We start from the raw sequence: 27,892 nt of genomic DNA, 5'->3' as shown, positions 1-27,892 counted from the left end.
TCCGAAGTTGTTGCCTACTACTTCTCTACTAGCAGCAAATGTTTCCTGTGACAACTAAAATAACTGTGCTTTTTGTACATTATGGACTGTATTGCCTTATCCTCAGGAACCAGGGAGGCTTGGACATCCTTGGTCAAAAGGAAAGAGTGCTAGGTCGATTTATCCGTACTAACCATGGGGTGGTTGCACATAATGACAAGTATTTACCTTTCCTGGACCAGATAATTCCCCAAGAGCTCGAGTCTACTGTAAGTTAGTGGTAAATGTAATATTCTTTAATGTAACAAGGGAAGAAATTAATTTTTAGATGTTTCTATATGTCATAGTGCAACTTGTGGGGGAAAACACAACAATTAACTATTTTGGAGTCATAGGATTTTCTAAAAATCTATCAAAAATCTATCAGATATTCTGTGAAATGAAGATTTCAATTTGAGAGATGTATTGCAGACCTGTGCTTTCTTTGATTGTGACTCTCCAGATCTCATTTTCTGGCATGGTCTAAATGAATAGAGGGAAAAGCCACTTGGGGCCAAAATTTACTGTATTCTTGGGAATGCTTACTGTATGTAAAAAAATTAAATCTATAAAAGGGTCATACTCTTTAAGACAATTCTAAGCATGCCTTGGTTTAAAATAGTGCAGTATACATACTTCCCAAAGAAACTGAAGCTTGCCTTTTAGCTGGTTATTTTTAGCTCTGTGGTAAATACATTTATTCATCATGTGAATGTTTTGTTTATTTCTTAAAATTGTGATTTTCCTGGTCCAGGAAAGGTAAGTACTTGTCATTATGTGCGACCATCCCATGGTTAGTACGGATAAATCGACCTAGCGCTCTTTCCTTTTGACCAAGGATGTCCAAGCCTCCCTGGTTCCTGAGGATAAGGCAATACAGTCCATAATGTACAAAAAGCACAGTTATTTTAGTTGTCACAGGAAACTCATCATGTAAAATTCATCAGTGTAAAATTTTCAGTTGAATATTTGTTACCTCACACACATTAAAATTTTTTAAAATCAGAGGTGTTAAAAGACTACCCTATATTTAGGTTTCCTTGCTCTTAAAGAATCTTCCCTCTGAAGCATACATTTTTTGTGAGCATATGTGTTAAAGATGTTTCTGTGTATCATTTTCTGTTAGACTTTATGAATACCAGCTAGCCTGAGAAGCAATGCAAAGCAAAATATTCATCATGCTATTTTACATTTATATAGCCACTTTTTATCTGCAGTAGTCAGGTTGATGCTGAAGTTCTTGTTCACGGAGTCAAAGAATGAACTTCGCAAACACTCAAGGTAGGAGAGCAAGGTAGAGGCTTTTATTTAGAGATAGAGGGAAAGGACAGAGCTCCTGGCTCATGCCAGGAGGGGACGAGAGTCCGTGGTTGGCTCGTTGTCTAGGGGTTTTATGTATGGTTGAGGATTTTCAGGAATGGGGGTAAAAAGGGCTAGGGGAGCAGACTTGTTGAGTGGTCCCAGAATGCTCATTTTTGATGAGTATCAGTAGAAATTTGCTGCTCTGATTCTTTTCTCAGGATAGCAGTTTCCCTCTGGGAGCATATCAATTAAGACCGCCTGCCCTGCCCTTAAGGTGGGCTGGGCTATTGCCTGTTTGCTAGAGTGTGTTAGGAATCTTACTTCTTAATTTTGGGGGTTGTTTATAGCTGGGCTTGTTTACTAAATTAATCTTTTGCTCAGGTTATGGATTACTTGATTAGGATCAGAGAAGGAAACAGCATATAGGTACAGTTAAAAATAAGCTAGACCTTTTTGCAGGCTAAGGTAAATTTTACAGTGTCATGATCTAATTGATACAGTGAAGTCATGGGTTATGCTGAGACACTTCTCTTTATCTGCAGAACACTCAACATTCCAGGCCAAGTTGCTCCTGGCCTGTTGAGCTTTAACTGATCTCACTGAAGATGTCTATGTTCCTAGTCTGGTATCTTTACCCTAGAGAATTAGTGTGATTCTGACTGCGTAATGTTTAACACAGGGTTTTGATAGGGACTTCTTTGCACATTGCTACATTGTTCTGACTGTAATTATCTTGCTCTACTTTTTCTCTGGAGGCCCTCACCCTACTCTGCCTAAGCCCATGGTCCCTGTCTCAAGGTTTAGAAAGAACTCTTTAATTTCAGTACATGTAATTTGTTTATTCAGTCACTCAGCAGTCCTTAAGTCCCTTCTTTATGCAGTCAAGTGGCTAGGTTGTGAGGATACAGTGTACTCCTGGCTCTTGAGAAACTTGTAGACAAATGGGGGTGACAGTATTACACCACTAACACATTTAAGTGTAAAGCTACAGCTCTGTGTAATAGGATGTGAAGGAGAGGTTTAACAGAATATATCACAGAGAAGGCCTCACTTGGTGTGGGAAGTCAGAGAAACTTTTCTGAAAAAGTTGAGCTGAGATCTAAAAGAAATAAGTTATTGTTAAATAGTGTAAGGGAAAGGAATACTGTTCCCAGGTGCCTTTTGAGGGAACTTGGAACTTTCGAAGAATTTCACTCTGAAAAGAAATTGGAGAGTTGGGAGTAGAGTATCCAACTTCAAGACTATACTTTGGAGGTCAATAGGGGTCAAACCATGAGGAACCTTAGAGGTCATGTTAAGGATTTTGATCTTGAGAGCAATAGGATGTTATTCAGCAAGTGTGAGCATAGTGAGTTTGCATTTAAAAATCGACTTGAATTTGGTAGCTGTATAGTAATTCTTTAGTAGTCGTGATAGTGGTGGTGGCTGTAGCAATGATACTTAATTGCCATTTATTTTACACTTATTCTGTGTCAGTACTTTAGAGCATACCCAGAGTATAAATATATGAACTCTAATTCTTATACCTAATGAGATAGTTGATATTTTAAAATGAGGAAACTGAGGCACAATAGGATTAAGTAATTTGATCAAGTTTGTTCAGTAAATAAGTGATCAAGCTGGGAACTCAGTCCAGGCTTTTCTGATGCCAAATCCCTGTTGGCTAATAGGAATTCACTTGAAAATTGTCAATTTTACATTTTCTGGCCAAACCGTACATGCAGACAGGTTCTTAGAGATGTTTTTTTATAATAATAAATAGGTGCTTCTCTGAGTTTGATTTTTCAAACCTAGTTGAATTGGAAAAAAAAAAAGCTGCTCTTAGCTGCCTGCAGAGGGAGCCAGAAAGATTGATATTTTAATAAGCTTTGGAATTCTTCAACTTAGGATCATAAGCAATTCTGTTGAACTCATATTAAGAATAATTGTTAAATGAAATATGTATGTAGTATGTTGTTATTTTAAGTTAAAAGCAAATGTGTATTTAGGTATTGAAAAGAAGTCTGGAAAGACATGTAACAAAATATTAAGTTATATTATCTCTTATTGGTCATTTTACTAGGCTGTTACCTTCTTTTCCTCTCCCCCTTTTTTGAATACATATTAGTCCTATCTAATTTTTCTACCATAAATAAGTATTCTGTAATAAAAATAGCTCTTATTTGTAGTATTTATGAGCAGTGTAATTGCTATTAAATAGTTCATAATGAAATTTGTGATGCCTCTTACAGCTTCTGCTCAGGTATGGAGTGCTTCATGATTGCCAAATTATGCCACATGGCTAGGCTCAAAGTCAGTAAGGCACAGGTACAAATGTTCTTCCCTCTGGAGGTATAGGCAAGTTACAAGCCTCCTTCAAGGACGGTGGTCGTAAATAGTGAACAGTAATATAATCACCACAATCTGTTCTCTTGAACACAAATATTAACTTCCTTCATACAAATATATTTGTCCCTTCCTCAAGGAAAATACATCAAGAACTTCTTTCCATCATGTTAGTCTTGAAGTCTAGAATCTTGTTAGAATTTCTACATCATATATGGATATAGATTTTCTTGATCCAGAGTCTAGTTATCTTCTACCCTCTGTCTCTCCAACATAGAGTGATAGAACAGGGATAGAATATCCATCCATGGAACAGTCCATTAAGAAAGGGGAAGAGTGGAGGCACATAGCAATCACTGGCCCCGGGCAATTGTAAAATTTCTTGTGGGTAAATATAGTGAGGACTCCTTTTCTTGAAACTAGGGGATGTTCCATGATTGAGCCCTAGTTTTACTCCTGTGTGTAGCTCCCCACTCCATTGTTTTCTATGGCTCTATGCTGGGCCCTTCATTGAAGTATTTTCTTTAATATACCATTCTTATCCATATTTGATCCATGTATTGGAGGGTATACCCTTCTTGGCCAGGGAATGAGGTAAGGGTTGTGCAGTTTTGCGAGCCTACTTCTTGCCTATAGAAATCGTGGGGCCCAAAGATGATTTAGAACAGTAACAGACTCTTAACTCAGGCTGGGGGTTGTTTCCGAAGTTGTCTTTTGTCTTTATTTAACTTGAGTCTTATCCATGTGCTAATACTATATCCTCAGTTTTTTGATATATGCATTTTTCTCTCAACTTCAGTGTGGTTATCTTGAGCTTATTGAGCTTCTGTGGGACCACATCCTTAGTCTCTTCCTGTGGGGAGTGCCCCTATGAGCCATTTTGTTCCACTGAAAGAGTTTGCTGGGTGAAAGGAAAACACTTGCTTCCTTTACTCAGTACTCATTGAATATTTCTGTACTCCAAGTGTGTATGGGTTTTTTTTGTTGTTGTTTTTTTGTGTGTGTGATTACTTCTTTTTTTTTGTATCATTAATCTACAATTACATGAGGAACATTATGTTTACTAGACTCCCCCAATCACCAAGTTCCCCCCACAAACACCATTACAGTCACTGTCCATCAACGTAGTAAGATGCTGTAGAATCACTACTTGTCTTCTCTGTGTTGCACAGCCCTCCGCGTGCCTACCCCCACATTATACATGCTAATTGTAAAGTCCCCTTTCTCCCCCCCTTATCCCTCTCTTCCCACCCATGCTTCCCAGTCCCTTTCCCTTTGGTAACTGTTAGTCCATTCTTGGGTTCTATGATTCTGCTGCTGTTTTGTTCCTTCAGTTTTTCCTTTGTTCTTACACTCCACGTATGAGTGAAATCATTTGGTACTTGTCTTTCTCCATCTGGCTTATTTCACTGAGCATAATACCCTCTACCTCTATCCATGTTGTTGCAAAAGGTAGGATTTGTTTTCTTCTTATGGCTGAATAATATTCCATTGTGTATATGCACCACATCTTCTTTATCCATTCGTCTACTGGTGGACACTTAGGTTGCTTCCATTTCTTGGCTATTGTAAACAGTGCTGCGATAAACATAGGGGTGCATATGTCTTTTTCGAAGTGGGATGCTGCATTCTTAGGGTAAATTCCTAGGAGTGGAATTCCTGGGTCAAATGGTATTTCTATTTTGAGCTTTTTGAGGAAACTCCATACTGCTTTCCACAATGGTTGAACTAGTTTGCATTCCCACCAGCAGTGTAGGAGGGTTCCCCTTTCTCCACAACCTTGCCAACATTTGTTGTTGTTTGTCTTTTTGATGATGGTGATCGATCCTTACTGGTGTGAGGTGATATCTCATTGTGGTTTTAATTTGCATTTCTCTGATGACTAGCAATGTGGAGCATCTTTTCATGTGTCTGTTGGCCATCTGAATTTCTTCTTAGGAGAACTGTCTGTTCAGCTCCTCTGCCCATTTTTTAATTGGATTATTTGCTTTTTGTTTGTTGAGGTATGTGAGCTGTTTATATATTTTGGATGTCAACCCTTTATTGGATCTGTCATTTATGAATATGTTCTCCCATTCTGTAGGATGCCTTTTTGTTCTATTGGTGGTGTCCTTTGGTGTACAGAAGCCTTTCAGCTTGATATAGTCCCACTTGTTCATTTTTGCTTTTTTTTCCCTTACCCAGGGAGATATGTTCATGAAGAAGTCGCTCATGTTTATGTCCAAGATATTTTTGCCTATGTTTTCTTCAAAGAGTTTTATGGTTTCATGACTTACATTCAGATCTTTGATCCATTTTGAATTTACTTTTATGTATGGGGTTAGAAAACGATCCAGTTTCATTCTCTTACATGTACTTGTCCAGCTTTGCCAACACCAACTGTTGAAGGGGTTGTCATTTCCCCATTGTATGTCCATGGCTCCTTTATTGTATATTAGTTGACCATATATGTTTGGGTTAATGTCTGGAGTCTCTATTCTGTTCCACTGGTCTGTGGGTCTGTTCTTGTGCCAGTACCAAATTCTCTTGATTACTGTGGCTTTGTAGTAGAGCTTGAAGCTGGGGAGTGAGATCCCCCCTACTTTATTCTTCCTTCTCAGGATTGCTTTGGCTATTCGGGGTCTTAGGTGGTTCCGTATGAATTTTTGGACTATTTGTTCCAGTTCATTGAAGAATGCTGTTGGTAATTTGATAGGGATTGCATTGAATCTGTAGATTGCTTTGGGCAGGATGGCCATTTTGACAATATTAATTTTTCCTAGCCAAGAGCATGGGATGAGTTTCCATTTGTTGGTGTCCTCTTTAATTTCTCTTAAGAGTGTCTTGTAGTTTTCAGGGTATAGGTTTTTCACTTCCTTGGTTAGGTTTTTTCCTTGGTATTTTATTCTTTTCCATGCAATTGTGAATGGAATTTTTTTCCTGATTTCTCTTTCTATTAGGTCATTGTTAGTGTATAGGAAAGCCACAGATTTCTGTGTATTACTTTTGTATCCTGCAACTTTGCTGAATTCAGATATTAGTTCTAGTAGTTTTGCAGTGGAGTCTTTAGGGTTTTTTATGTACAATATCATGTCATTTGCAAATAGTGACAGTTTGACCTCTTCTTTACCAATCTGGATTCCTTGTATTTCTTTTTTTTGTCTAATTGCTGTGGCTAGGACCTCCAGTAATTTGTTGAATAACAGTGGGGAGAGTGGGCATTCCTGTCTTGTTCCTCATCTTAGAGAAAAAGCTTTCAGCTTCTCGCTGTTAAGTATGATGTTGGCTGTGGGTTTATCATATATGGCCTTTATTATGTTGAGATACTTGCCCTCTATACCCATTTTATTGGGAGTTTTTATCACGAATGGATGTTGAATTTTGTCGAATGCTTTTTCAGCGTCTATGGACATGATTGTGTGATTTTTGTCCTTCTTTTTGTTTATGTGGTGGATGATGTTGCTGGATTTTGAAATGTTGTACCATCCTTGCTTCCCTGAGATGAATCCCACTTGATCATGCTGTATGATACTCTTGATGTATTTTTAAATTTGGTTTGCTAAAATTTTGTTGAGTATTTTTGCATCTATGTTAATCAGCGATATTCGTCTTTAATTTTCTTTTTTGGTGGGGGTCTTTGCCTGGTTTTGGTATTAGAGTGATGCTGGCTCCATAGAATGAGTTTGGGAGTTATTTCCTCCTCTTCTATTTTTTGGAAAACTTTAAGGAGAATGGTATTATGTCTTCTCTGTATGTCTGATAAAATTCCGAGGTAAATCCATCTGTCCTGGGGGTTTTGATCTTGGGTAGTTTTTAAATTACTGCTTCAATTTCGTTGTTGGTAATTGGTCTGTTTAGATTTTCTGTTTCTTCCTTGGTCAGTCTTGGAAGGTTGTATTTTTCTAGGAAGATGTCCATTTCTTCTAGGTTTTCCAGCTTGTTAGCATATAGGTTTTCTTAGTATTCTCTGATAATTCTTTGTATTTCTGTGGAGTCTGTCGTGATTTTTCCTTTCTCGTTTCTGATTCTGTTGATGTGTGTTGATTTTCTTTTTCTCTTAATAAGTCTGTCTAGAGGCTTATCTATTTTGCTTATTTTCTCAAAGAACCAGCTCTTGGTTTCATTGATTTTTTTCTATTGTTTTATTCTTCTCAATTTTATTTATTTCTTCTCTGATCTTTATTATATCCCTCCTTCTGCTGACTTTAGGCCTCATTTGTTCTTCTTTTTCCAATTTCGATAATTGTGACTTCTTCCTTCTTTAAATAAGCCTGGATTGCTATATACTTTCCTCTTAAAATGGCTTTCGTTGCATCCCACAGAAGTTGCGGCTTTGTGTTGTTGTCATTTGTTTCCATATATTGCTTGATCCCTATTTTAATTTGATCATTGATCCATTGATTATTTAGGAGCATGTTGTTAAGCCTCCATGTGTTTGTGAGCCTTTTTGCTTTCTTTGTACAATTTATTTCTAGTTTTATACCTTTGTGGTCTGAGAATTTGTTTGGTAGAATTTCAGTCTTTTTGAATTTACTGAGGCTCTTTTTGTGGCCCAGTATGTGGTCTATTCTGGAGAATGTTCCAGGTGCACTTGAGAAGAATGTGTATCCTGTTGCTTTTGGATGTAGAGTTCTATAGATGTCTATTAGGTCCATCTGTTCTAGTGTGTTGTTCTGTGCCTCTGTGTCCTTACTTATTTTCTGTCTGCTGGATCTGTCCTTTGGAGTGCGTGGTGTGTTGAAGTCTCCTAAAATGAGTGCATCGCATTCTATTTCCTCCTTTAATTCTGTTAGTATTTGTTTCACATATGTTGGTGCTCCTGTGTTGGGTGCATATATATTTATAAATGGTTATATCCTCTTGTTGGACTGACCCCTTGATCATTATGTAATGTCGTTCTTTATCTCTTGTTACTTTCTTTGTTTTAAAGTCTATTTTGTCTGATACTAGTATTGCAACACCTGCTTTTTTCTCCTTGTTGTTTGCATGAAATGTCTTTTTCCATCCCTTGACTTTTAGTCTGTGTATGTCTTTGGGTTTGAGGTGAGTCTCTTGTAAACAGCTTATTGATGGGTCTTGCTTTTTTATCCATTCTATTACTCTGTCTTTTGATTGGTGCATTCAGTCCATTTACATTTAGGGTGATTATTAAAAGATATGTACTTATTGCCATTGCAGGGTTTAGATTCGTGGTTACCAAAGGTTCAAGGTTAGCTTCTTTACTATCTTACTGTCTAACTTAAATCGTTTATTGAGCTATTATAAACACTGTCTGATGATTCTTTATTTCACTCCTTTCTTATTCCTCTTCCTCCATACTTTACATGTTAAGTGTTTTATTTTGTGCTCTTTTGCATTTCCTTTTACTGCTTTTGTGGGTAGTTGATTTTATTTTTTGCCTTTTGTTAGTATTTGGCTGGTCTGCTTTCTTTGCTATGATTTTATTTTCTCTGGTGATATCTATTTAGCCTTAGGAGTGCTTCTGTCTAGAGCAGTCCCTCTAGAATACCCTGTAGAGGTGGTTTGTGGGAGGCAAGTTCCCACATCTTTTGCTTGTCTGGGAATTGTTCAATCCCTCCTTCATATTTAAATGAAATTGTGCTGGATACAGTATTCTTGGTTCAAGGCCCTTCTCTTTCATTGCATTAAATATATCATGCCATTCTCTTCTGGCCTGTAAAGTTTCTGTTAAGAAGTCTGATGATAGCTTGATGGGTTTTCCTTTGCAGGTGACCTTTTTTCTCTCTCTGGCTGCCTTTAATGTTTAATACTCTGTCGTTGTCCTTGATCTTTGCCATTTTAATTATTAAGTGTCTTGGTGTTGTCCTCCCTGGGTCCCTTGCATTGGGAGTTCTGTGGGCTTCTGTGGTCTGAGAGACGAGACTATTTCCTCCCCCAGTTTGGGGAAGTTTTCAGCAATTATTTCTTCAAAGACACTTTCTATCCCTTTTTCTCTCTCTTCTTCTGGTACTCCTATAATGCGAATATTGTTCTGTTTGGATTGGTCACACAGTTCTCTTAATATTCTTTCATTCCTGGAGACCCTTTAATCTTTCTGTGCCTCAGCTTCTCTGTATTCCTGTTGTCTGATTTCTATTCCATTAACGGCCTCTTGCATCTCATCCAGTCTTCTCTTAAATCCTTCCAGAGATTGTTTTGTTTCTGTATTCTCCCTCCCTACTTGCTCCTTTAGCTCTTACATATTACTTTGCAGGTTCATCAGTATGGTTATTACCTTTATTTTGAATTCTTTTTCAGTAAGATTGATTAAATCCATCTCCCCAGGCCCTCTCTCGGGGATAGTCTGCGTAATTCTGGACCGGGCCAAATTCTTCTGCCTTTTGATAGTGATAAAGTTAGCTGTAGGCAGGTAGGTGCGTGTGTCAGCTGGGAGAGCAAAGTTATTTCCTGTTTGCTGGTCACCTTGCCCTTCTCCACTGCCTGTGTTGGTTACCCTCACTCCTGAAGTAGCCTCTGGATTTATCCCCTAAGTTGCCCTGCGTGGGGTCACCGTCAGTGTAGCCCAGAGCCCTGCGGGGAGTGGTAGGCATGCCAGGTGTGCTCACTTGCAAGAGCAGCGCCCCTTCACACCTTGCCCCAGTTTCTTCTGCCTGTGCCGGGCAGCTGTGTGCTGGTGATGGCCTTTGGGTCTGGCTTGGGTGGCTGCACGCCGGGAGGAGATTCTGGGCAGCTCCTGGGTGCACAGTGCTCCCGGGCCACTCTGCTGCCGCCGTGGGCCTTCATGGCCACTCCCTGGCCACTCGACTGCCGCTGCAGGCGTGCGTGTCCGCTCCCCAGCCACTCGGCTGCCTCTGCCACTGTCGGTGTGTGCGCCTGCTCTCCAGCCACTTGGCCGCCGCCTTTGCCGCCGGCTTGCTCGCCCGCTCCTGGGCCGCTCTGCCGCCACTGCTCTCCGGCTACTGGGCCACTGTTGGGGGCTGTGCTGGCTGGGGGAACGACTGGCAGGCTGCTTATCGCCATGAGGGGCTTCAGAGCTGCACTGCTGCCCAGGGGGTTAGGGCGCCTGGACTTCCCCTGGATTCCAAGAAGCTAGGCTGAGTGTGCCGGGATGATTCCGTCCACCTGAGAGGTCCCTGTCCCTTTAAGACTTTCAAAAAGCACTGGTTTTTCTTTTGTTCCAGGGGAGCTGGTTGCGGGGACCTGCCTGCAGGTTTTGCTTTTCCGTTTCTCTGATGTCCAGCACACCATGCACTGTGTGTCTGCATTCCCAGTGCAGATTACTAAACCTGGTTGTTTAGCAGTCTTGGGCTTTCACTCCCTCCTGCTCCGACTTCTTTCCTCCCACCGAGGAGCTGGGGTGGGGGGAGCGCTCGGGTCCCACCGGGCTGCGGCCTGTATCTTATCCCCTTCACGAGATGCTGAGTTCTCACAGATGTAGATGTATCTTGGCTGTTGTACTGTGTCCACTGGTCTCTCTTTTAGAAATATTTGTATTTGTTGTATTTTCAAAAATATATATGATTTTCGGAGGAGATTTCCACTCCCCTACTCAAGCTGCTATCTTGGCTCCTCTCCCACGTGTGGGTTTTTTACAATACCTTTCTCACATAGTTTTGTGTAATATACAAAAAAAATCAGTATATCCTTTCTTAAATTTGAGAGCATATTACCTTAATATACTGTATCAATCAGGGTTTTCCAGAGAAACAGAACAGGAGATAGATATATATCTATATAGAAATAGAACTCCATAAGAGAGAGATTCACTTACTTCAAGGAATTGGCTTATATGTTTATGGGGGCTGGAAAATCTGAAATTTGTAAGACAGGTTGACAGACTAGGAATTTAGGCAGGATTTTTATGTTACGGTCATGAAGTAGAGTTGCTTATTTACTGAGAAGGTTTTTGCTCTTAAGGTCGTCAAGTTTTTGGATGGGGCCAACCCAAATTATCAAGGGTGATCTCCTTTACCTCAAGTCAACTGATTTTTCTATGTTAATCATATCTACAGAATACCTTCATAGCAACATCTGGACTCATGTTTGACCAAACAACTGGGCACCTAGCCAAGCTGACACATAATATTTACCATCATATACACATAGCACTATTTTGTACATAGTAGAATATGAATACAGAGCATTCTCTAATAGGTCTCATGGTAAGGCAGCAAACAAATTAGCTTTATCACAGCTAATAAACTAGATGTATTTTGGCTGAAGATGATTGAGCACCTAAAGTAGGTTGGCAAATTATGGCCCACTGTCTGTTTTTATTAATAAAGCTTTATTGGAACTCACCCAAACTTACTCTTTGTTTAATCTGGCTGTTTTCATTCTAAATGGCAGAGTTGAGTAGCTGCAACAGAGATCACATGCCTGCAAATCCTAAAATATGAACTGTCTAACCCTTTACAAAAAATGTTTGTTAACTCTTAAAGAATATATAGAAAAGGTGCTATGATTCCTGCTCTGTCAGGTCTACTTCTAATTCAGTGTTTCCCTTCAAGTATGAATTCCAGTAGCAATGTTTTATTGTTTAAAGCCATCAGTTTTATTAGATTCATAAAAATTAATAATTTCTTAATCTTTTTGTTGCAAACACAGCTATTCAGATTTTCTTTTAGATCACATACTGAGTTCAGTTTTTGTGGATAAAATGTATATAAATTCTATTAGTTTTAAATGAATACTTATGTATCTTTGGGAACAAAGAGAAACCTCTTTCTGTATAATTTCATCATCATATTTTCACAATTATAGATTTCAATATATGTATCTATTTTCCTTCTTTTAAGACAGTAAAAAGAATATTTTTGTGCCTATCTCATTCCCTTATTTTAGGTAATGGCTAAAACAAACTGTTAATATCTGTAAAGTGAATTAGAATACAAGATGTATTTGTTTCCAAACCAAAGAGTAGATTACAGCTTTAGTTCCTGGAGAGAGTAGAGTCTAGGCCCTGGATCCAGACAGTCCTCGGCTTAAATTTAGTGACTGAAAACAAGAGCTGTTTTGTTGCTGCTGACTCCATAGGGCAGCAGTTGTGGCTGGGCTCTGTTGCCTGGTTGTTCCTGTAGTCTTGTCTGGGTTTGCTCAGGTGGCTGCTATCATCTCACAGCCCCTCTCGGGCTGAATGGTCTAAGATGGCCACACTGATACGTCTGGCACTTTATGATACCTGGCACAGATGGGTGGTTTAGTTCTTTCTCTCTGAAGATCTCTCATGCTCCAGGATGCTAACTTGTTCATTCTGTGCCAGCAGCATCCCAAGAGGGGAAGCTGTAAAGTTTCTTGAGACCAAGATACAGAAGTCCTACAAGGTTACTTCTGCTGCATTCCATTTGTTAAAATAAGTTACAAGTCCAGACCAGAATTAAGGGATAAGAAAATAAATGCCATCTCTTGATAGGAAGCATGGCAAAGTCACATTGCAAAGGGCTGGGCTTACAGAAGTGAAAGGAATTAATAGTGGCTGTGCAGTGCACCACCATAAATCGCTTAGTTTCTTTATATGCCCTGTTTGGAAAGTAGAAATAACAGCATGACTTGAAAAGCTCTTCTTAAAGTTTAACAATTATGTATATAAAGCTCTTACAACTATTTCTTGAAACAATTTTGAAATTGGATCCTTACTTCAAATGCTGTTTTTTTATTGTAGACTTAAATATCCTTAGGATACTTCATTATATTTGGCCATGTTTTTTAAATATGGGAGACATAATAAGATTCCCTGTGTAAAATAGCTGTGTGGGAAGTGTTATGAATTTGTGTAGAATTTTTAATAAAAAAAAAAAAGCAGTTAACTTCTAATGTGTTTACAAAAACATATATTTTCCGATATCCTGTTTTCATATATATATTTTTCTATTTACCATTTAAAAATTTAAAAATATTGACTAGTAGTGTAAGGTTTGTTATCACTTAATTCTGAAAGAGTGTTTTGAGTTCCAGCAAACATATTTTTGTTTAGCTAATGTTTCTTTGCAAAGCCAAGAAAAAATAGAAGGCCAAAGGACCAAAAATAACTCTTATTTTTCACTGTGGTTAAACTCCATCACAGGCTCTTTTAAAAGTATATCTGTTTGGCTTTTTAGTTTGTCAGGAATAACACAGAATGCTTCCTAAATCTGTCCTGTTTTGAGATATATATATCAGACAATGACAGAAATGTTCATTAAAACTCCCCAGAGGTATTACTGTGTTCATTGGTGTGTGTAGGATGAGTTGGGAGGCATAACAGATCCTTCGTGTTTTTTACCTCTATATTTCAAAAACTTCATTCATGGCATTTAGGCATTTTAAGAACTCTTAATTTGAATACATTTTTCTATAAATTTTCTAGGGGCAAAGTTTATGTTTATTTTTTATAAATATTCAATTGATTAACATTTCAGAAAGGATATTAAACAAAATCATACTTATCCAGCCTGAGAGCTCTATACTTGCATCATATACACTATAATTTGTTGTATTTAGATTTACATATATACTTATTTTGGAAGTTAATGCTTCCTCTAGTAAGGAAAGGTGAAATAAATAATACTATTAAACAAGTGACACTTATTAAAATTGGAAGGGCAATTTCCTGTCCATTAATAAACTCTTGGTGTCTAGACAGTTCTAATAAAGGAACAAATACCTGTAATAGGGAGGGGTTGGCAGTATGGTATTTATACAACTGACTAGAATATGATCAAACTAGTGGTTATGAAATCTTATCAAAGCAGCACTTTCTGAGTCTTTCCAACCCCAGTTCTTTAAAGCTTTGTTTTCATATTTTATAACCATCTTAGTCCTGAAGATGTTAGATGATTATTTATTATTATTATTATTATTATCTTTTTGTCCTTGGTATTTTTATGTAGAGAAGTCAAGTAAAGCAGGATTAAGCTTGTTATTGTCTTGGTCAGAAAAATGATTGGTAGGACATAATTTTCCCTTTCCTCTATTTGTTCCATTGAGTCCTAACTACATACTTTCAGATCATACAGTGGAAGTGATAAGAGAAGTGGATGGGGCATAATTAAATAAGGATAAGGAAAAATAAAAAAGGGAAGAGAGTCAGGGTCAGGGAAAAGCACGCTGTATTTTTTTGGTTTACTTTAACACTTTTCTTTCCTTTTCTGTTATGTAAGTTCTAATTTGCTTTTGTATAAGAGGAAGGAATAAATAACCTTTGGACTAAGTGGAATGGGGGAATTTCTTTCATCAATCCAGTGAACTGTAGAATAGTTCTTAATTGTGCAGCCTAATTGCCAAGGAATGTTTATGCTTCATGAGCTTTGCTTTCTGCTGTTTGCTCAGTTTTCAGTTGCGGTAGAGCTTGTCTTGGTTTTAGTAACGGGGAATGTTGGTAACGAAGGGTACTATAAGAGCCTGTTATATTTTGTTTCAATTAGAAATTTAGGGGAATTTGCCTAAGTGTACATATTGCTTAGTTTTTATTTAGAATTCTTTTTTCCCTCAGTAAAGACTTTATTTAATTGCCTCTGTTCTTTTAATTGAAGAGCCTTATCTTTAGGATCTGATTGTGAAATTCTATTTTGGTGGTGTTATTTTTCTTTCAGATGGATTTTTTTAGTGTAGTTCGTTGCAAAGTTTGTTTAGGTTTCTAGGTCTCAGGTGGGTGAGGTAGATTATGATATCTTTGTTAAGATAATTGATCTTATAAAAATTTCAAGGCAAGTTAGGATTCAGCTGGTTTATTGTTCAATATAAATTCTTGGAAGTGAAAAAAGGTGCTAGGTAGTTAGGATGAATTATTTTTTTAGACTTGACTCTAAAGCGGCCAAAAGAATCTTCTGAAAAAGAGTTGCCTTAGTTCCTGAAGTCCCTTTTGAAAAATGTTTATGACAAATTGGGGAATGCCACGTTTTGGATGTGGTGGTGCCTGCCCCGCGCTCTCTCCTATCTGATTCTGTGGTCTCTCTTACCCTATTAGGTGTCAGTTTTGCTGGCCCTTTTTCAAACTGGCCAAGCTGCTTTCACTAGTTGTTCCCTCTGTCTGAGATGTAAATTCTCACAATCTGTTCCTTCCTTTCATTCAGATCCCATCAATATCACCTCTCAGAACTTTCCAGGTTCCCTAACCTGACAGTCTACCCCACCATTCCTGTCACACTCCTTCCCTATTCTGCCTGATAGTTTATTATTTTCCTTAGTTGTTTACCCTATCTTTTCTCATTAGAACCATCAAATTCCATTAGAAGAGAGACTTTAATATATTTACAGCTGTGATGGTAATGATCGTTTCACAGGTGTATACTCATGGAATTGTGTACATTAAATATGTACATCTTTTTACATGTCAATGATACCTCAATAAAGTGTTTTAAAAAAGAGAGAGACTTTAGCCGCCTTACTGCTTTATCCCCAGTGCTATGCATGACATGTGGTAGGTGCTTCATGAAAGTTTGCATATGCAAATGTGGAAGCTGTCATCCATTTTTGCTGTAAAAGACATGAAGTTTATGATGTTTAAATTTTTAAAAGGTACTTGCCTTATTACATCAAAGATTTAGTTTCAGATGGTTAGAGAAATGGAAATAATTGGTTATGCTAGACAAGAAGTCAGAAAAATATGATTACTAATCATTCTACAACTAACTGCAGTTTCCTTATAGCGGACAGAATCCTGTAATCTCCTACTGACTCAATTTCTGCATATATAGCATGAGAAACTGTTAATATTTCATGTTTGTTAGGCTCAGGAGGTAGTAGGGTCAACACTGTTCAAGGATTTGTAGATTCTTTAAGGAATTTTGTCTTTCTCCTATAAGAATTGAAAAGGATAGAATATAAAATAGAAAACTAGTGAAGGATTTTAAGTGAGGTGGGACTGGGTATATAGCAGGAAGTGGTAATGGTGGAGGTATGATTAGGTTTACATTTGGAAAAATCAATGTGGCTGCAGTGTGGAGAATACAAAGGAAGGGGCTGGAATGAATATGGACACACTGTTGAGGAGTTTAGTGCCACATTCTGGTGAGGAATGGTGCTAAGTAACTTAAAGCAGGGTATTGTTGATAGACATGAATGAGTGAGTGGATTTGAGTATAATGGAGAGGTTAAATCATTAGAATGTGGGGATAGAGGACCAAGGAGACGACAGTGTCAAGACTGATTTCTATCTAGGTTTCTGTCTTGCACAGTTAGATAGATCATGGTATCATTTGCTGTGTTAGTGAGATTTGGAATGGGATCAGATTTCAGGAGGAAGAACATGATTTTAGTTTGGGACATGGAGGTGCTTTCAAGATACTGAAGAATTGTCAAGATGTTTGAGTACATGGGCCTGGAGTTTAGAGTAGTCTGGGTAGCAGATGTGTTATGTGAATCTTTCGTGTATAGATTTCAATTGATGTTTCATGAATATGAAGTGCTTTGTAAACTGTAAAAGGCGGTAAGTTGTGTTTGTAGTTTGTTAATTTGTGGTGCTGTCTCAAAACCTGGTGATTTTCTACTTATCTTTTAGTAGATGGCTCAGTCATTTTTTTCTTCAAAAATTTTCTTATGTTCCCTCTTTTGTACTAATCTGTCTGTCTTTTATACTGTGAGATCAGTTGAAGAAGTGATTCAGTTTTATTCCTTTGAACTTCCTGAGGCCAGGTCTCATGTTTGTTTTGTTCCCTGTGATATATCCAGCCCCCCAACACATAGCATGGCACATACGAAATGGTCATACATGTTTGAAAGTTGACTGAAGTATTTATATCCCTTTACACATAGATGCTCAGTAGATTTTTACTGAACAAATAAATTATCTAATCTTCTGGCAGTTTTATAGTACCTAGTTTATAAACATAAAACATTGTAACTTATATAAAAGACAAAACACTTTTGCTGCCTCTCTTTATCTATATTAGGGGTTTTTATCTTAGGGTTCGTGGATTCCATATTTGTAGAGAGGAGATCAGTGACCACCTGAAAATAAATGTAAAATCTTTTGAATATGTGCTTATATGTAATTTTTAAAACGGGGTCCATTGCTTTCCTTAGACTCTTAAAAGGGGGCCATGATACCAAAATTATTGTTTGTAAACTAAGTATTTTTGTTTAGCTTGACTTCTTATGGTTTTAAGCAGTTTTTTATGCAAGTTTTGATGTCATCTTATATATATTTCTGTTTTGGATAGTATATCAAAACTTCCTTTAGATTAAAATTGGTCATAAAATCATTTTAGCTGTGATCTATTGAGTCCATCCCTTAAGTATAAGTTTTTTGTATGGATTTACGTATATTTTAAAGTTCTTTTTTATTTGCATCTATAAACTTCTTTTCAGGAGACCTGTCCTAAATATTGAACGAATGAAGCAACTGTTGGACTCATTCAGGTTCAAAAAAAGATTAGACATTTTTTTCTTTACTTTTTAATTTATTATTATTATTTTATTATTTTTTATCTTGGTATCATTAATCTACAAATACATGAGGAACATTGTGTTTACTAGACTCCCTGAATCGCCAAGTGCCCCCACATACCCCATTATAGTCACTGTCCATCAGCATAGTGAGATGCTATACAGTCACTACTTGTCTTCTCTGTGTTGCACAGCCCTCCCCGTGTCCCCTACGCACTATACATGCTAATCGTAATGCCCTCTTTCTTTTTCCCTGCCCTTATCCCTCCCTTCCCTCCCATCGTCCCCAGTCCCTTTCCCTTTGGTAACTATTAGTCCACTCTTGGGTTCTGTGATTCTGCTGCTGTTTTGTTCCTTCAGTTTTCCTTTGTTCTTATACTCCACATATGAGTGAAATCATTTGGTACTTGTCTTTCTCCGCCTGGCTTATTTCACTGAGCATAATACCCTCTAGCTCCAACCATGTTGTTGCGAATGGTAGGATCTGTTTTTTTCTTATGGCTGCATAATATTCCATTGTGTATATGTACCACATCTTCTTTATCCATTCATCTACTGATGGACACTTAGGTTGCTTCCATTTCTTGGCTATTGTAAACAGTGCAGCGATAAACATAGCGGTGCATCTGTCCTTTTCAAACTGGAGTGCTGCATTCTTAGGGTAAATTCCTAGAAGTGGAATTCCTGGGTCAAATGGTATTTCTATTTTGAGCATTCTGAGGAACCTCCATACTGCTTTCCACAATGGTTGAACTAGTTTACATTCCCACCAGCAATGTAGGAGGGTTCCCCTTTCTCCACAACCTTGCCAACATTTGTTGTTGTTTGTCTTTTCGATGATGTCGATCCTTACTGGTATGATGTGATATCTCACTGTGGTTTTAATTTGCATTTCTTTGATGATTAGTGATGTGGAGCATCTTTTCATGTGCCTGTTGGCCATCTGGATTTCTTCTTTAGAGAACTGTCTATTCAGCTCCTCTGCCCATTTTTTAATTGGATTATTTGCTTTTTGTTTGTTGAGGCATGTGAGCTCTTTATATATTTTGGATGTCAATCCTTAATCAGATCTGCCATTTATGAATATGTTCTCCCATACTGTAGGGTACCTTTTTGTTCTATTGATGGTGCCCTTTGCTGTACAGAAGCTTTTTAGCTTGATACAGTCCCACCTGTTCATTTTTGCCTTTGTTTCCCTTGCCCGGGGAGATATGTTCATGAAGAAGTCACTCATGTTTATGTCCATGAGATTTTTGCCTATGTTTTTTTCTAACAGTTTTATGGTTTCATGACTTACATTCAGGTCTTTGATCCATTTGGAGTTTACTTTTGTGTATGGGGTTAGACAGTGATCCAGTTTCATTCTCTTACATGTAGCTGTCCAGTTTTGCCAGCACCATCTGTTGAAGAGACTGTCATTTCCCCATTGTATGTCCATGGCTCCTTTATCAAATATTAATTGGCCATATATGTTTGGGTTAATGTCTGGAGTCTCTATTCTGTTCCACTGGTCTGTGGCTCTGTTCTTGTGCCAGTACCAAATTTTCTTGATTACTGTGGCTTTGTAGTAGAGCTTGAAGTTGGGGAGTGAGATCCCCCCCACTTTATTCTTCCTTCTCAGGATTGCTTTGGCTATTCGGGGTCTTCGATGGTTCCATATGAATTTTTGAACTATTTGTTCCAGTTCGTTGAAGAATGCTGTTGGTAATTTGATAGGGATTGCATTGAATCTGTATATTGCTTTGGGCAGTATGGCCATTTTGACGATATTAATTCTTCCTAGCCAGGAGCATGGGATGAGTTTCCATTTGTTAGTGTTCTCTTTAATTTCTCTTAAGAGTGTCTTATAGTTTTCAGAGTATAGGTCTTTCACTTCCTTGGTTAGGTTTATTCCTAGGTATTTTATTCTTTTTGATGCTATTGTGAATGGAATTGTCTTCCTGATTTCTCTTTCTATTAGTTTATTGTTAGTGTATAGGAAAGCCACAGATTTCTGTGTGTTAATTTTGTATCCTGCAACTTTGCTGAATTCAGATATTAGCTCTAGTAGTTTTGGAGTGGAGTCTTTAGGGTTTTTTATGTACAATATCATGTCATCTGCAAATAGTGACAGTTTAACTTTTTCTTTACCAATCTGGATTCCTTGTATTTCTTTGTTTTGTCTGATTGCCGTGGCTAGGACCTCCAGTACTATGTTGAATAACAGTGGGGAGAGTGGGCATCCCTGTCTTGTTCCCGATAGCAGAGCAAAAGCTTTCAGCTTCTCGCTGTTCAGTATGATGTTGGCTGTGGGTTTATCATATATGGCCTTTATTATGTTGAGGTACTTGCCCTCTATACCCATTTTGTTGAGAGTTTTTATCATGAATGGATGTTGAATTTTGTCGAATGCTTTTTCAGCATCTATGGAGATGATCATGTGGTTTTTGTCTCTCTTTTTGTTGATGTGGTCGATGATGTTGATGGATTTTCGAATGTTGTACCATCCTTGCATCCCTGGGATGAATCCCACTTGGTCATGGTGTATGATCCTTTTGATGTGTTTTTGAATTTGGTTTGCTAATATTTTGTTGAGTATTTTTGCATCGACGTTCATCAGGGATATTGGTCTGTAGTTTTCTTTTTTGGTGGGGTATTTGCCTGGTTTTGGTATTAGGGTGATGTTGGCTTCATAGAATGAGTTTGGGAGTATTCCCTCCTCTTCTATTTTTTGGAAAACTTTAAGGAGAATGGGTATTATGTCTTCTCTGTATGTTCCGAGGTAAATCCATCTGGCCCGGGGGTTTTGTTCTTTGGTAGTTTTTTGATTACCACTTCAATTTCGTTGTTGGTAATTGGTCTGTTTATATTTTCTGTTTCTTTCTGGGTCAGTCTTGGAAGGTTGTATTTTTCTAGGAAGTTGTCCATTTCTCCTAGGTTTCCCAGCTTGTTAGCATATAGGTTTTCATAGTACTCTAATTATTCTTTGTATTTCTGTGGGGTCTGTCGTGATTTTTTCTTTCTCGTTTCTGATTCTGTTGATGTGTGTTGACTCTCTTTTCCTCTTAATAAGTCTGGCTAGAGGCTTATCTGGTTTGTTTATTTTCTCGAAGAACCAGCTCTTGGTTTTGTTGATTTTTGCTATTGTTTTATTCTACTCAATTTTATTTATTTCTTCTCTGATCTTTATTATGTCCCTCCTTCTGCTGACCTTAGGCCTCATATGTTCTTCTTTTTCCATTTTCAATAATTGTGACATTAGACCATTCATTTGGGATTGTTCTTCCTTCTTTAAATATGCTTGGATTGCTATATACTTTCCTCTTAAGACTGCTTTTGCTGTGTCCCACAGAAGTTAGGGCTTAGTGTTGTTGTTGTCATTTGTTTCCATATATTGCTGGATCTCCATTTTAATTTGTTCATTGATCCATTGATTATTTAGGAGCATGTTGTTAAGCCTCCATGTGTTTGTGAGCCTTTTTGCTTTCTTTGTACAATTTATTTCTAGTTTTATGCCTTTGTGGTCTGAAAGGTTGGTTGGTAGGATTTCAATCTTTTGGAATTTACTGAGGCTCTTTTTGTGGCCTAGTATGTGGTCTATTCTGGAGAATGTTCCATGCGCACTTGAGAAGAATGTGTATCCTGTTGCTTTTGGATGTAGAGTTCTATAGATGTCTATTAGGTCCATCTGTTCTAGTGTGTTGTTCTGTGCCTCTGTGTCCTTACTTATTTTCTGTCTGGTGGATCTGTCCTTTGGAGTGAGTGGTGTGTTGAAGTCTCCCAAAATGAATGCATTGCATTCTATTTCCTCCTTTAATTCTGTTAGTATGTGTTTCACATATGTTGGTGCTCCTGTATTGGGTGCATATATATTTATAATGGTTATATCCTCTTGTTGGACTGAGCCCTTTATCATTATGTAGTGTCCTTCTCTATCTTTTGTTACTTTCTTTATTTTGAAGTCTATTTTGTCTGATACTAGTATTGCAACACCTGCTTTTTTCTCCTTGTTGTTTGCATGAAATATCTTTTTCCATCCCTTGTCTTTAAGTCTGTGCATGTCTTTGGGTTTGAGGTGAGTCTCTTGTAAGCAGCATACGGATGGGTCTTGCTTTTTTATCCATTCTATTACTCTGTGTCTTTTGATTGGTGCATTTAGTCCATTTACATTTAGGGTGATTATTGAAAGGTATGTACTTATTGCCATTGCAGGCCTTAAGTTTGTGGTTACCAAAGGTTCAAGGTTAGCTTCTTTACTATCTTACTGTCTAACTTAACTTGCTTATTGAGCTATTATAAACACGGTCTGATTATTCTTTATTTCTGTCCCTTCTTATTCCTCCTCCTCCATTCTTCATATGTTGGGTGTTTTGTTCTGTGCTCTTTTTAGGAGTGCTTCCATCTAGAGCAGTCCCTGTAAGATGCCCCGTAGAGGTGGTTTGTGGGAGGCAAATTCCCTCAACTTTTGCTTGTCTGGGAATTGTTTAATTCCTCCTTCATATTTAAATGATAATCGTGCTGGATACAGTATTCTTGGTTCAAGGCCCTTCTGTTTCATTGCATTAAGTATATCATGCCATTCTCTTCTGGCCTGTAAGGTTTCTGTTGAGAAGTCTGATGATAGCCTGATGGGTTTTCCTTTGTAGGTGACCTTTTTTTTCCTCTCTGGCTGTCTTTAATACTCTGTCCTTGTCTTTGATCTTTGCCATTTTAATTATTATGTGTCTTGGTGTTGCCCTCCTTGGATCCCTTGTCATGGGAGTTCTGTGTACCTCTGTGGTCTGAGAGGCCATTTCCTCCCCTAGTTTGGGGAAGTTTTCAGCAATTATTTCTTCAAAGACACTTTCTATCCCTTTTTCTCTCTCTTCTTCTTCTGGTACCCCTATAATGTGAATATTGTTCCATTTAGATTGGTCACACAGTTCTCTTAATATTCTTTCATTCTTGGAGATCCTTTTATCTCTCTCTACATCAGCTTCTCTGTGTTCCTGTTCTCTGTTTTCTAGTCCATTAATGGTCTCTTGCATCTCATCCATTCTGCTTTGAAGTCCTTCCAGAGATTGTTTTATTTCTGTATTCTCCCTCCTTAGTTCTTGCATATTTCTCTGCAAGTCCATCAGCATGGTTATGACTATTGTTTTGAATTCTTTTTCAGGAAGATTGGTTAAATCTATCTCCCCAGGTTCCTTCTCAGGGGAAGATGTAGAAGATGTTGAAGATGTCTGGGTTAGTCTTGTTTGGATCAAATTTTTTTGCCTTTTCATGTTGATAGGTGCAGTGGTATGCTATTGACTCGTCTGTCTGCTGGGAGAGCCAAGACTTTTTCCACTTGCTCCTGGCCTTTCTTTACTGGGACAGCTGCGACCCCTAGTGGCTTGTGTTGGGTAATTGCTGTAGCCTGGGTCTCTGTATCTTGCCCTTCCGGTATGGAGGACGCTCCCTTGCTGTGGGCGTGGCCAGCCTCAGGCTGCTGCTCTGCTATGGCGGGGCCCCGGGAGGGGTAATGGATGGGGGGCTGTTTGACTGTTTACCTCCTTGAGGGGTCTCAGAGCTGTTGCCCAGGGGGTTAGTGCGCCCGGAGTTCCCTGGAATTTCCAGCTGCCGGACTGTGACCCGGGATGTTTCTGTCCAGCTGTGGGGTCTCTGTCCCTTTAAGACTTTTAAAAAGCACTCGCTTTTCTTTGTCCCAGAGGCGCTGGCTGTGGGGATCCGCTCACAGGTCTTACTGTCCTGCTTCCCTAGTTTCCGGCACCCCACACATGCACTGTGTCTGCGCTCTGGTGCGGATGGCTGGGGCTGGGTGTTTAGCAGTCCTGGGCTCCCTCTCCGTCCCCGTTCTGACTCCTCTCCTCCCGTCGGGAGCTGGGGGGAGGGGCCTCGGGTCCCGCCGGGCTGCGGCTTGTATCTTACCCTTTTCACAAGGTGCTGGGTTCTCGCAGGTGTGGATGTAGTCTGGCTGTTGTCCTGTGTCTTCTGGTCTCTCTTTTAGGGATAGTTGTATTTGTTGTATTTTCAAAAATATATATGTTTTTGGGAGGAGATTCCCACTGTCCTACTCACGCTGCTATCTTGGCTCCACCTCCGAGATTTTGTTTTTTTTTGTTTTATTATTTTTATTTTAAGTGTACAGTTCAATAGTGTTAAGTATAGTCACATTGTTGTGCAACTGATGGTGAGAATTTTTCATCTTGTCAGTCTGAGACACTGTACCTATTAAACAATAATTCCACATTTTCCTCTTCCCCCAGTTCCTGATAATCACCATTCTACTTTCTGTTTCTATGAATTTGACTAATTTAGATACCTCAGCTAAGTGGAATCATATAGTATTCGTCTTTTTTTTGGAATTGGTTTATTTTGTTTAGCATAATGTCTCAAAATTCATCCATGTTTGTAGCATATGACAAAATTTCCTTCTTTTTATGGCTGACTAATTCTCCATTTCATGTATATACCACATTTTATGTATCCATTCATCTATCAGTGGACATTTGGGTTGCTTCCACCTCTTGGGTATTGTGAATTATGCTTCTATGAACATGGGTGAACAAAGACATACATATATATATTATAAAATTATCTATATATTATATACATATATGTGTGTGTGTGTGTATATATATATATATAGAGAGAGAGAGAGAGAGAGAGAGAGAGAAAGAAAGAAAGAGAGAAATAGAGAAAGAAACAGGGAGGAAGGGAGGAGAGAGATTGCTGGATCCTATGGTAGTTCTCTGGTGTTTTGCAGAGCTACCATCCTGTTTTCCATAGTAGTTGCATCATTTTTCATTGTATACAAGTGTTCCAATTCTTCCACATCTTACCAATACTTACTGCTTGCTTGTGTGTGTGTGTGTGTGTGTGTGTGTGAGTTAATAGCCATCTTAAAGGGCGCCTTTTGATTAGTATATCTCTAATGATTAATGATATTGAGAATCTTATTATCCGATTGTTTGTCATTTGTATATTATATGTGGAGAAATGTCTATTCAAGTTCTTTGTGTATTTCTTAATCCAGTTATTTCTTTGTTACTGAGCTGTAGTTCTATATATAATCTGAATATTAGCCCTTTGTCAGATATATAATATGCAAGTATTTCCTCCTATTCCATAGGTTGCCTTTTCACTCTGTTGATTGTGTACTTTTAGGTTTGATGTAGTCCCATTTATCTATTTTTGGTTTTGTTACCTGTGCTTTTGGTATCATAGCTGAGAAATGATTGTCAGGTCTAGTGTCATGATGCTTTCCCCTGTATGTTCTTTCAGGAGTTTTATAGTTGCATCGTAATTAGGTCTTTAATCATTGAGAATTAATTTTTGTGTATGATATAGGATAATGGTCCAACTTCATTCTTTTCCACGTGGATATTCAGTTTCCCCAGCACCATTTGTTGAAAAGACTGTCCTTTCCCCACTGAGTCATCTTAGCACTCTACTTGAATCATTTGGTCATATATATTAGGGTTTATTTCTAGGTTTTCTATTCTATTTCATTGGTCTGTGTATCTGTTTTTATGCCAGTGCCACACTGTTTTTACTGTTGTAGCTTTGAATTATGTTTTGAAATCAGGAAGTATGAGACCTCTAATTTTGTTTTTCATTTTGAAGATTATTTGGCTATTTAGGTTCCCTTGAGATTCAATATGAATCTTAGGACAGATTTTTCAATTTCTCTAAAGAATGCTGCTGGAATTTTGATAGGGATTGTGTTGAATCTGTAGATCACTTTGGGTAATATCAACATCTTAAAATATTAAGTCTTCCAATCTGAATAAATATGGGATATCTTTCCATTTATTTGTGTCTTCTCTAATTTCCTTCAGCAATATTTTATAGTTTTTTGTATATAAGTCTTTAATCTTAGTTAATTTATTCCTAATTATTCTTTTTGATGTTATTGTAAGTAGAATTATTTCCTTAATTTCATTTTTGGGTTGTTTATTGTTAGTGTATAGAAACACAACTGATTTTTGCTTGTTGATTTTGTATCCTGCAACTTTGTTGAATTTGCTTACTAGTTCCAACAAGGTTTCTTTTCTTGTGGAATTTTTAGGGTTTTCTACATATAAGATCATGTCATCTGCAGAGATAATTTATTAATTTCTTTCCAATTTGGATACCTTCTATTTCCTTTTGTTTCCTAATTCCTCTGGGTAGGATTTCTAATGCTATGTTGAATAAAAGGGCAAGAGCAGGCACCCTTATCTTGTTCTTGGTCTTAGAGGAAAAGTTTTCAGTGTTTCACCATTGAGTATGATGTTATCTGTGTGCATTTCATATATGGCCTTTATTATGTTTAGGTAGTTTTCTGTTTCCAGGTTGTTGAGTGTTTTTATCATAAAAGATGTTGAATTTTGTCTAATGCTTTTTGTGAATCAGTTGAGATAACCATATGCTTTTTTACCCTTAATTCTAATAATATGGTGTATTATATTGATCAGTTTTCAAATGTTGGACTATTCTCACATTCCAGAAATAAGTCCCACTTGGTCATGGTATATAATCCTTTAATGTGTTGAATTCAGTCTGGCCCCCTGATTATTCAGATTATTTTTGAAGCAAATACCAGACATAGTAAGCTAATAAGCAGGTCAGCATTTGATAAAATGACAGATATTGATAAGTATTATGAAGAAAAGTGAAGTGGAGCAGGGATAAGGAGTGATGGGGGTATTGGGGCTGGGGCTGTTTCGATGTAGAGGTTTGAGAAGCCCTCTGAGGAAGTGACATTTGGGAAGAACCTAAATGAAGGTGAGGGAAGAACCTTCCGGGCACGTGGGACAGTAAAGGTGAGAATTTATTTAGAGCTCTGGGGAAATAGCTGGGACTGGGTTGTAAGAGTAGGAACAGGAGATTAAGTCACAGAGGCTGGGGAGGCTCAGGGTAGAGCAGTGTCTGAGAGCCTTAGTTAGCACGGGCAGCTCCTTATATGGCTTTTATTACTTGTTGTAAGTTACCCCTTTCTTTTTATTTTCTTTGCCTTTGCTGTCTTATCTCTAGAAAGAATGAGCTTGCTTTGTTTAACCAAAGAACAGGGCCTGAGTCTTATCCCAGATTTCCTTTGAAGAAGGGTGAACTAGAGTGGGTGGAGTCTCTTGATCCAGCCAAGAATCCATTGTGATCTGTAATGTAACTTGGAAAAAAAAATTGTTTCAAAAATAATACATTGTGGTGTATTACCTTATATATTTTATAATTAGAATATGTTCCTAATATTTTAACTTTAAATAGTAGGAAACAGATTTCTTGATGAAATTCATAACAGAATTTTTAACTGGCAGAATGACCTATATTGTCTCGTAGTTACCTCCTTCCTATATACACTTGTGTTGGAATGTTTTACATTCCCATGAAATGGTTTGCCTAAATCTGTCTTTTTGGACAAAGTGTAAATCCATGCTATTGTGGTAACTAAAGTGTAAAAAACACCCCGGAGCTTGCAGATGTTTGTTCCGGTCCTTGATAAGGTAAGGAATGTTGGTACATATATGTATGTGAAGCATCACTGAGAATGTGGAGAGGTTGTTTGCTTGTCCCCAAATAGAGTTTTGTGTACACTCTAGCTTAGTGTTTATTATGCATTTATCTCTTATTTTATCAGCTTACTTGTTTTTTAAATTCCTGAATCCATATAATTTGATTTTCCACTGATAAAATATTTACTTTTCATATCAGGCAGGGTGCTAAACTTGGAAATTAAGAGTACTGAGTTAAATTTATGATGAAAAGTATTCATAATAATGTAGTCTATTTAATGTCTTGGCAGTGCCTCTAGCTCTTCTCATTTAACATGTTAGGAGACAGACTGGCAACAGTTGTAAACTGAAACCTGGTTGTATGCAGAATGAGGCTGATAGGGATAGAGGAAAAATAAGGAAAATTGGAAAGTGTTACTCTGTGTGTGTGTGTGTGTGTGTGTGTGTACTTAAAGTGTGGCACATTTGCTTAAAATAGAATTTTATAT

General features: G+C 37.9%; 1 protein-coding gene across 2 annotated transcripts in view; it reads left to right on the top strand.

Moving 5' to 3' along the window:
* The window catches only part of UACA (uveal autoantigen with coiled-coil domains and ankyrin repeats), a 101,483-nt gene that overhangs the window by 29,024 nt on the left and 44,567 nt on the right, over nucleotides 1–27,892 (top strand). The gene's annotated exons all lie outside the window — the stretch shown is intronic.

This window comes from Manis pentadactyla, chromosome 11 (genome assembly GCF_030020395.1).
Source record: "Manis pentadactyla isolate mManPen7 chromosome 11, mManPen7.hap1, whole genome shotgun sequence".
Lineage (NCBI taxonomy): Eukaryota > Metazoa > Chordata > Mammalia > Pholidota > Manidae > Manis > Manis pentadactyla.
This window is presented reverse-complemented; position numbering and strand designations above follow the sequence as displayed.